Source organism: Mandrillus leucophaeus, unplaced genomic scaffold (assembly GCF_000951045.1).
Source record: "Mandrillus leucophaeus isolate KB7577 unplaced genomic scaffold, Mleu.le_1.0 Scaffold4, whole genome shotgun sequence".
Classification (NCBI taxonomy): domain Eukaryota; kingdom Metazoa; phylum Chordata; class Mammalia; order Primates; family Cercopithecidae; genus Mandrillus; species Mandrillus leucophaeus.
The window spans coordinates 9,366,907-9,375,308 of record NW_012104253.1 but is presented as its reverse complement, the minus strand read 5'-3'; positions in this window follow the sequence as shown (position 1 = coordinate 9,375,308).

Genomic DNA, 8,402 nt, shown 5'->3' with positions numbered 1-8,402 from the left:
GATGAACCTCAAAAACATTATGCTAAGAAGCCAGGCACAGAAGGTTATATATTATCTGCTTCCATTTAAATGAAGTATCTAGAATAAGTAAATCCACAGAGACAGAAAGCAGTTTAGTGGTTTCCAGGAGATAGAGGGATGATAAATGGGGAGTGACTCTTTAACGTGTTGGGTCTTCTTTGGGGGTGATGAAACTTTTGGAACAAGATAGTGGTAATGGTTATACACTCTGAATGTACTAAATCTTACTGAATTACACATTTTAAAATGGTTAATTTTACGTAGTGTGATTTTCAGCTCAGTTAAAAAATATTTTCACCCAAAATAAAAATGCTGTTTTACCAAAAAAAAAAAAATTATAAAATTAATGGGAATTGAAGACATAAAGACCAAGAGTCTGGAGGGAGGGGACTGCCCTTCCATGAGGCAGAGAGAACAGTAAGTTCAAAGGCCCTGAAGGGAGAGCACGTGTCTCACGGCAGATCATTCAGGGATCATCAGGGTCTCACTCAACAACTGTGTGTGCCAGCCTCTGCTCACCACGTGACCCCACAGAAAGTCCGCATGCAGCTTTGCAGACAGGCAGACCCTGACTGTGAAAGGTGGCATCTATGATTTGGAAGGGAGAACCGACAACTAACAGAAAAAGGCCAGCTGCCACACGTTAGCTGCCTCCCAGGTCACTTCATCCCCCCAAGGCTACCACATTTTGTTGCTGTCATCTTCGCTAGAATCCCAGCCTTGCCTGAATGGCCCCTTGTGCCTTGCCTCCTATCTTCCCTCCTGTGAATTTGCAGAGAGGAGGGCCAATTCTAATGGTCTGATTTTGCAAACCAGAGAAATCCTATGATCTACATCTATACGAATAAATAAAGACCTTCCCACTCCTGCCAGCCCTCTCTGTGCACAAACCCTCTGTCTGATGGGAACTGTCCCCGTCACTTTCTAGCCCAGCTCCATGGCCAGGCTCCATGGAGGCCACATGCAACAAGCAAACTACAGAGCCAACTATGCTGGGCCTGCCTCAACCTGCCCACCCTTCTCAGCATGGTGCGATGTTCAGGCCTCTCTGGGATGCTGGATGCTGTAGTAGGCAGCAGCTGGATCCCTATTTGCCACTTACTTGGACAGGGAGAGAGGAGGGTCTGAGAGCAGCACCCTTCCTGCAGTGTCATGGTTGTTAAACTTGAGCACCCATCAGAAGCACCAGGCCCCACATCCAGAGTTTCTGATGCAGTAGGCTGAGGTGGGGCCTGAGAATCTGCAGTTGCAACAGGGTCCTGGGTGATGCTGATGCTGCTGGCCAGGAAGCTCACTTTGAGAATGGCAGCTTCAGTGGTTTAGCATCGTAAGATGTCCATAAAGCTCAGACAACACTGGTTTGCAGGGAGGAGATACCCTGGGATTCTGGGTCTTTCTTGGGATCCTGCAGCCTCCAGTCCAAGGTTGTCAGCCTCTCTCCACATAGCCCTGTTTCTGGAGGAAAGAGAAGCTCCTAGCCAGCTCTCTGCATTTCCCTCCCTAGGCTCTCAACCAAACCACCGTAATTACTGGCTATCAGGATTCTCAGTGCACACCAAGGCATCACCTACCAGAATACAAAGCGTTTCCTGTTCATTAGTTTGTGGTTCATTAGTTCATTAGTCTGTGACTTAGACAGGTTTTATGCCCATTTTGCAGCAGAGAAAACAGAATCAGGACGGTCAAGTAACCTGTCTAAGATCTCACAACCACAGTATAGTGGGGCCTGGAAGAGGACCTGGGCCTCCTACTTCTAAACCCCATACGATTTCTATACTGCCACAGTGGTATCCCGCACAGAAGCCCTGTATCCTAAGCCAGGGGCCTTATCACAAAGTCCTGCTCTTAGAGGACTTACATGAACACCTGCAAACCAGAGTCGCAACAGCTATGATGTGGCTGATCCAGCGGACTGAGGGGCCCTAGGAGGGCACCTAATGAGGTTTTGGGATCAGAGTAGGGTTTTGAAAGAGATAAGCCTAAGAGAAGTCTTAAAGAGGAGTGAGCCAGTGAGAAGGCAGGGCTGGGGAAAGAACGGTGCGCTAGGCAGAGGGAACAGCAGATGCAAAGGCCGAGAGGTAAGACAGATCAGGCACATCTGAACAACAGAAACTACAGCAGCTAGAGCACAGGGTTCTGCTAGGTGACGAAGGACAAGGCTGAAGAGATTGGCAGATCCTATGCTTAAGCATCTCACAAAATAAGAAGTTTGAGTTCATATCAATGCATTGCCGGCTGGCAGGCTGTAAATTGGTGCCACTTTCAAAACTGTTTGGCAGCATCCACAAAAACTAAAACATGCTGACCCTTTGATTCAACAATTCCACCCTGTGTAGAAGCCAGAAGAAACAAGTGCTTGTGTCCACCAAAAGACACGCCCAAGAGTGCTCTTAACAGCACTATTCATAACAGCCAAAAACTGGGATCGATCCACTTGTCCATCAACAGGAGAACAGACATGGTACAGTCACACAAAGGAAAACTACATGGCAATGAAAAAGAATGAACTCACAACCTGTATGGATCTGTGGATCTTGCAAACTATCAGGCAAAAGAAGCCAAGACACAAAAGAATCCACACTGCAGGATCCATTTACGCAAAGTTCCCAAACGAGCAACATTCAGTATGGTGCTGGGAATCACGCTAGGGGTTACCACTGGAGGTAGGTATGGCTGGAAGGGGCACACAGAGAGCTGCTTGGGTTCCAGACGTGGCCTCTGCCTGCACCTGAGTGGCGGTGCCATGGGTGTGTGCACACATCACATACACCTAAGGTTAGGGCACTCTACACTTTACTGCTACACTTCATAGAAATCCCATTGGTCAGACTGGGCACGGTGGCTCACGCCTGTAATTCCAGCACTTGAGAGGCCGACGCAGAGAGATTGCCTGAGTTCAGGAATTCAAGACCAGCCTGGGCAACATGGCGAAACTCTGTCTCTGCTAAAAAAACACAAAAAATTAGCCAGGTGTGGTGCTGCATGCCTGCAGTCCCAGCTACGTGGGAGGCTGAGGCATGAGATTCACTTGAACCTGGGAGGCAGAGGTTGCAACCTGGGTGACACAGCAAGACTCTGTCTCAAAAAACAAAAAACTGTTGTTCTACATCCTTGTCATATGTATACTATACCTCAATTTTTTAAAATGCTAAAAGGAGAAAAGGGTTCAAAACAAAGACCAGTGGAGAGGTACAGGGTGGGGCATTGAAGCCTTCAAACCAGGGAAAAGAAGCCATCAGGCTCCTCCCTCCCCAATCCCCCAGCCCCATTCCTGAGCTGCCCACTTTCTCCACCAGCCTCGTCCTCTGGGCTGTCGTCCTCTCTGTTCCCTTTTATGTCCAATTCCCATCCTCATAAGAGCGGCCATTCATATTATGACCCCGTCATGCCAAAATCCCTGCTGGCTGCCTTGGCCTACTGTACCAAGTATTCCACGGTCTTCTTGCTCTGGGGCCAGCTTGTCACCTCCCCAACCAGGGGGTTAGCCTCCGTGCATGCAATCACCACCTAAGATGGGTTTAAAGGCATGCAAGAATCAAACACAACAGCGGAAACCTATAACATTTCAAGGCAAAGTTTCCATTCTTTGGGGGAGGTCTTTCGGGGATTCTACTTTCAAAATAATATAACCTTCAAAAAAGAAAAGCTCCTTAATCCTCACATGAAAGACAAACTGCCTCCAGACCAAGGCTGTTTCTCGTTGACACCTGCAGAGCCCTTCACAGGGTGCAAAGCCATTCAGGTGCCATGTGTTGCGGATGTGTTAAGGATCTTGAGATGGAGAAGTTTTCCTGGATTCTTGGGGAGGGCCTTAAATGTTATCACAAGGGTCTTTATAAGTGGAAGACAGAGAGAGATGTGATCCTGAAGACAGAAGAGAAGAGGCAGTTGATGGAAAAGAGTCAGAGAGAGATGAGACACTGCTGACTTTGAAGAGGCAGGAACAGGTCACAAGCCAACAAATACGAGGGGCCTCTGGAAACTAAAACAGGCAAGTCAACAGATTCTGTCCTGGAGCCTCCAGAAGGAACGCAGCATTACCAGTGCCTTGAATTTAGCCCAGTGAGACTGCATCAGGTTTCTGGCCTCCAGAACTATAAGATGGTGCACATGCATCGCTTGAGAGTGCTCACTTCATGTTAGTTTGTCACAGCAGCCCTAGGAAACCCACGGCCTCCTTATGGTGCTTTCAGCTCCTGAGCGTCAGAACAGCTTCTCAGTATTCCCATCCCCACCCTAGTGCTGTGGTATGCAGTAGGTGCTCAATGAATGCTGGTTCTACGAAGGGTGGCAGCCTAGGGATACCAACACAGAGTAACTGAGAATACCAAGGGCATGGAGCTCCCATGCTTGTAGCAGAGATGATGCAAACACGTGCTTGCCAGGAGCGCAGATGCCGATGCTGTTGTCGTTATTAATATCCTCCTAGGCACCTGCTGGGCTCTGACCTGACCACCGTCTTCTGTTGAATTCTTAATTTCTTCCTCCCTCAAAGAGCAAGAACAATTTAAAAAGAAACCACCCTGGAAAAAGCTTTAGCTGGCCTGAGTGGAACCAGGGCTGTGACAGCGTCCCTTGTTACTGATGACAACATTCACCCACGGAGCTGAACCTGGGTGTGAGGCTTCCTGTCTGCCTGGGGCTTGCCTCGCCATCCAGGAAACCACCTGTTGCAGGCGCCTGTGAAATGGGAGCCAGGCAGCCTAGCCATGGCGATGGCCTGTAAACAGATTTATCCCGCCCACGTGGAGCCGCATCCCTGCAGCTCCTGAGTCTCGGGGCTGGCTAATACCTGGGGCTGCATGCTGCCTGTGCCAAAAAAAAAACCCCAGACACTCACATCCCCCTGGAAATATCACTGGCCACAGGAGCTGTTTCTCATCCCCAGAGCTCCATGTTGCAGGTGCAGCTGGGGATTATCACTTCTGCAAATAAACACTAAGCTCAGGTGAATGCTCCGGGAGAGGCAGGGTCAGACTGGCCCCAGCAAGCCTCGCTGGGGAATGGGGAGCCCTATCCTCCTCCTTAAAACAGAGCTGAGCGTGCATTATCCAGAGCCCCATAGATAAATTCCCATAGCCTGTGACCCAATATTTCCACATCTAGGTATCTGTCCTCTAAGATCACCAGAAATGGGGACAAGAATGAACGTGCAAGGAGGTTCATCACAGCAGGAGGTACCAAAAAGCATGCAAAGCTGGAGATGCCCTGGATGGCCAACAGCAGTTAAGTCAGCCACAGAAAGAATGCGTGTGCAGCCCTGAAAATGCTGGTTACCCAATATTTAAAACATGGGAAAACTCTGAGGTCAGAACACAAAGTAAAAAAAATAGGATCCAAAATTATATATATGATGGACTGAAATTGCAAACGGCAATGACAAGCATCTATTGAGCACTGACTGTGTTCCTGGCACTGTGCCAAGGGTCGACATGTTCCCATGTCCTCATTTGGCCTCGCCACAAGCCTGTGAGGAAGGTCTGACTTTTCGGCCTATTTCACAGATAGGGGGACTGAGGCATGGAGAGAATTCAGCGGCGTGCTCCACACAACTACATGTCCTTAACACCCTCTACACTATTTATGTTAAAACTCGACACATTTACAGGGACAAAGCCCAAAAAGAAAATGCGTCAAAAGGTAAATGGTAGCCATTTCCGGGTGGTATCATTTGGAACATTTTGTATTTTTCCATATTTTATACAGTGGACATGTACTACTTTCAAAACCAGAAACTATGCTATTTTTAAAAGTCTCCAGAGATTTCATAAGCTCCCCTAGAATGGTTTAAAATAACAACACAAACAAACACCAGTAATGAGAGATCTGCCCCCCAAGGGTCCCCCACCCCCACCTCCACCCCCTGCATCTTGGATCACAGGCTCCTTGGCCCTCCAGGAGGTGTAAGTAAAAGCCTTACTCTCTCCCTTATTGATTTTTGTCCTTCCTCTAAGACAATGTCCTCGACTTTAAATAACTTCAGGTCAAAAGCCTGAGCACAGCTCTCCCCTGCACGCTCACGGGGACAGAGGGTACCCTCTGACTTCAGCTGCTCTGCAGACTCCCAGGCTGGTGGTAGGGGAGGGTGGGGGCCATTATGCTTGTGACCCCACTAAAAACACCAGCTTTGCCATGAGCTAGGATTTGCTGGGAGCTGGAGAGAAATCAGCATAGCCTGATTAAAGGAACATGAACCAGCTCAGTGAGGGCGAGACGACGCTCCAAAAGCGCAGGCCTGCGAGAGCACGGGTGCCCAGCGTGGGTCTGCTCCTCCAGGAACATGGCTAATTCCACCCCAGCACATCCAACCAGCCACGAACAACCAAGGAGCAGGAGAAAGAACTGGGTGACATAGAGCAGAATGCAATTTTGCACATAGCCGTCCATGGCCATGAGAACCACTAGGAATGTATTTGGGAGATGGTTACAAATAAAACAATTAAAATGACAATAACTATGTCAGGGTAAATGGGATGGAAAATCCCTCCCCTCCCCTCCCTTCCCTCCTTCCTTCCTTCCCTCCCTCCTCCTTCCTTCCCTCCCTCCTTCCTTCCCACCCTCTTTCCTTCCTTCCCTCCCTCTTTCCTTCCTTCCCTCCCTCCTTCCTTCCTTCCCTCCCTCCTCCCTTTCTTCCCTCCTTCTCTCCCACCCTCCTTCCCTCCCTCCTTCCTTCCCACCCTTCTTCCTTCCCACCCGCCTTCCTTCACAGCCTCCTTCCTTCTCACCCTCCTTCCTTCCTACCCTCCTTCCTACCCTCCTTTCTACCCTCCTTCCTTCCTTCCCTCCTTCCTACCCTCCTTCCTTCCTACCCTCCTTTCTACCCTCCTTCCTTCCTTCCCTCCTTCCTTCCTATCCTCCTTCCTTCCCTCCCTCCTTCCTTCCTTCCTTCTTTCCTTTCCTCCTTCCTCCCTCCCTATTTTCCCTCTATTTTCAAGTTTTCTCTGACTTGTTTTTAAATCAAATCAAATAACTATACATATCTTGAGGCCTCCCTGGGCAGTCTGTCAGCCTGTGATCTTCACTGTCATTCTCTCTGGACCCAAGGCCAGGGGAATGGGCTCTGTGCACCTGCTCCTGGCAGGCAGGAACGAGCTGCGCAGACCCCAGCACTAGAGGATAAGGACAGAGACACATGGGTGTACTCCACTCGCTGTCTCCCACCCACCCCCGCCCCGCAGCCCTCTCTGGTTTGTGAAATGGAAAAAGAAGTCTGAGGCAACAACACATCCCCTGGCTGAGCTGTCCCGTGAGGCTGAGAATGGGGTCCAGGCTCCTTCCTTTCCCAGGGGTCTCGGGACCATTACACAAACCTGCAGGCTCCAGAAACCATGCCCGGTGTTGTTCTACATGGTATGGAATGAGGCAACATGAAGTAGAAAACAAGGCAAAACTCCATCCCACTCCCTCCTCAGTCTCTCACTCAGCGTTCTAGCTAAAACTTACCCAACGCCAGCAGGGAAGGTGCCAGCCCCACTGCCTGGCTGGAGGGTGGCGCCAGAGGAGGAGGAGGAGGCCAGAAGTCTGGCTGGAGGGCTTCCCCCCTCCCCAGGCAAACCTCTTCCTACCTACCTCACCCTAAACAGCCAGAAGAGTGCGTGCAGTCAGCCTGCCTGCCAAAGAACGGGTGGGGGAGTGGGCTGGATTCACTTATATTTCTAAAAGTATTCGCTAAGCACCTACTATGTGCCAGGAACTGGATAGACTACAAAGATGAGGAACGGGCATGACCCCTGCTTCCACGGGGAAGATAAAATTTAACCAACAAAGCACCACAGCAGAATTACAGTTAAGATCGCTGCAATGAAGCAGAAGAAAGCTGGGTTCCAGGACACAAACTCCCAGGGCACCTCTGGAAGGAGAAGGGCTTGTCTGGCATGCACGGGGCAGGCCTTGCACTCGGTCTGAGCCCAGAGGCATCCCCGGGGAAGGAGCCTGTCCAGCAGAAAGGCCCTGGAGACAGACCTGCGTCCACATTCCGGCTCCCCCCCCCCATCTGTCCCTTCCTAGTCACATGATCTTGGGTGTCCACCTTGTAAAAAAGGGCACTTATTTTCAAGTGTGATGCTGAGGATTAGGATAAATCCCTGTGCTAGTCTCCTTTGCACACCCCTCCTCCTACTTCCTCTTCCTTTCTCTCCCTGCCCTGTGTCCTGGGAGGAAGGTCCTCTACAGGTTGTGTCACTGGGCACCCTGGTCTTCTGGCCACTCACGGGGTTTGGCCAATGGGAGGCGCTGGCAGGACAATGTGGGGTGAAGGGGTCACATTACTTATTTCTCTGCTGCCTCCTACTCTTGCCCCTGCTCCCTAGCTGTGGTTTTGGCCAGGGCTGCATTCTTCCACCTGGGCCCCCAGCTCCAGCCAGAGCGCCCCTCACCAGGTG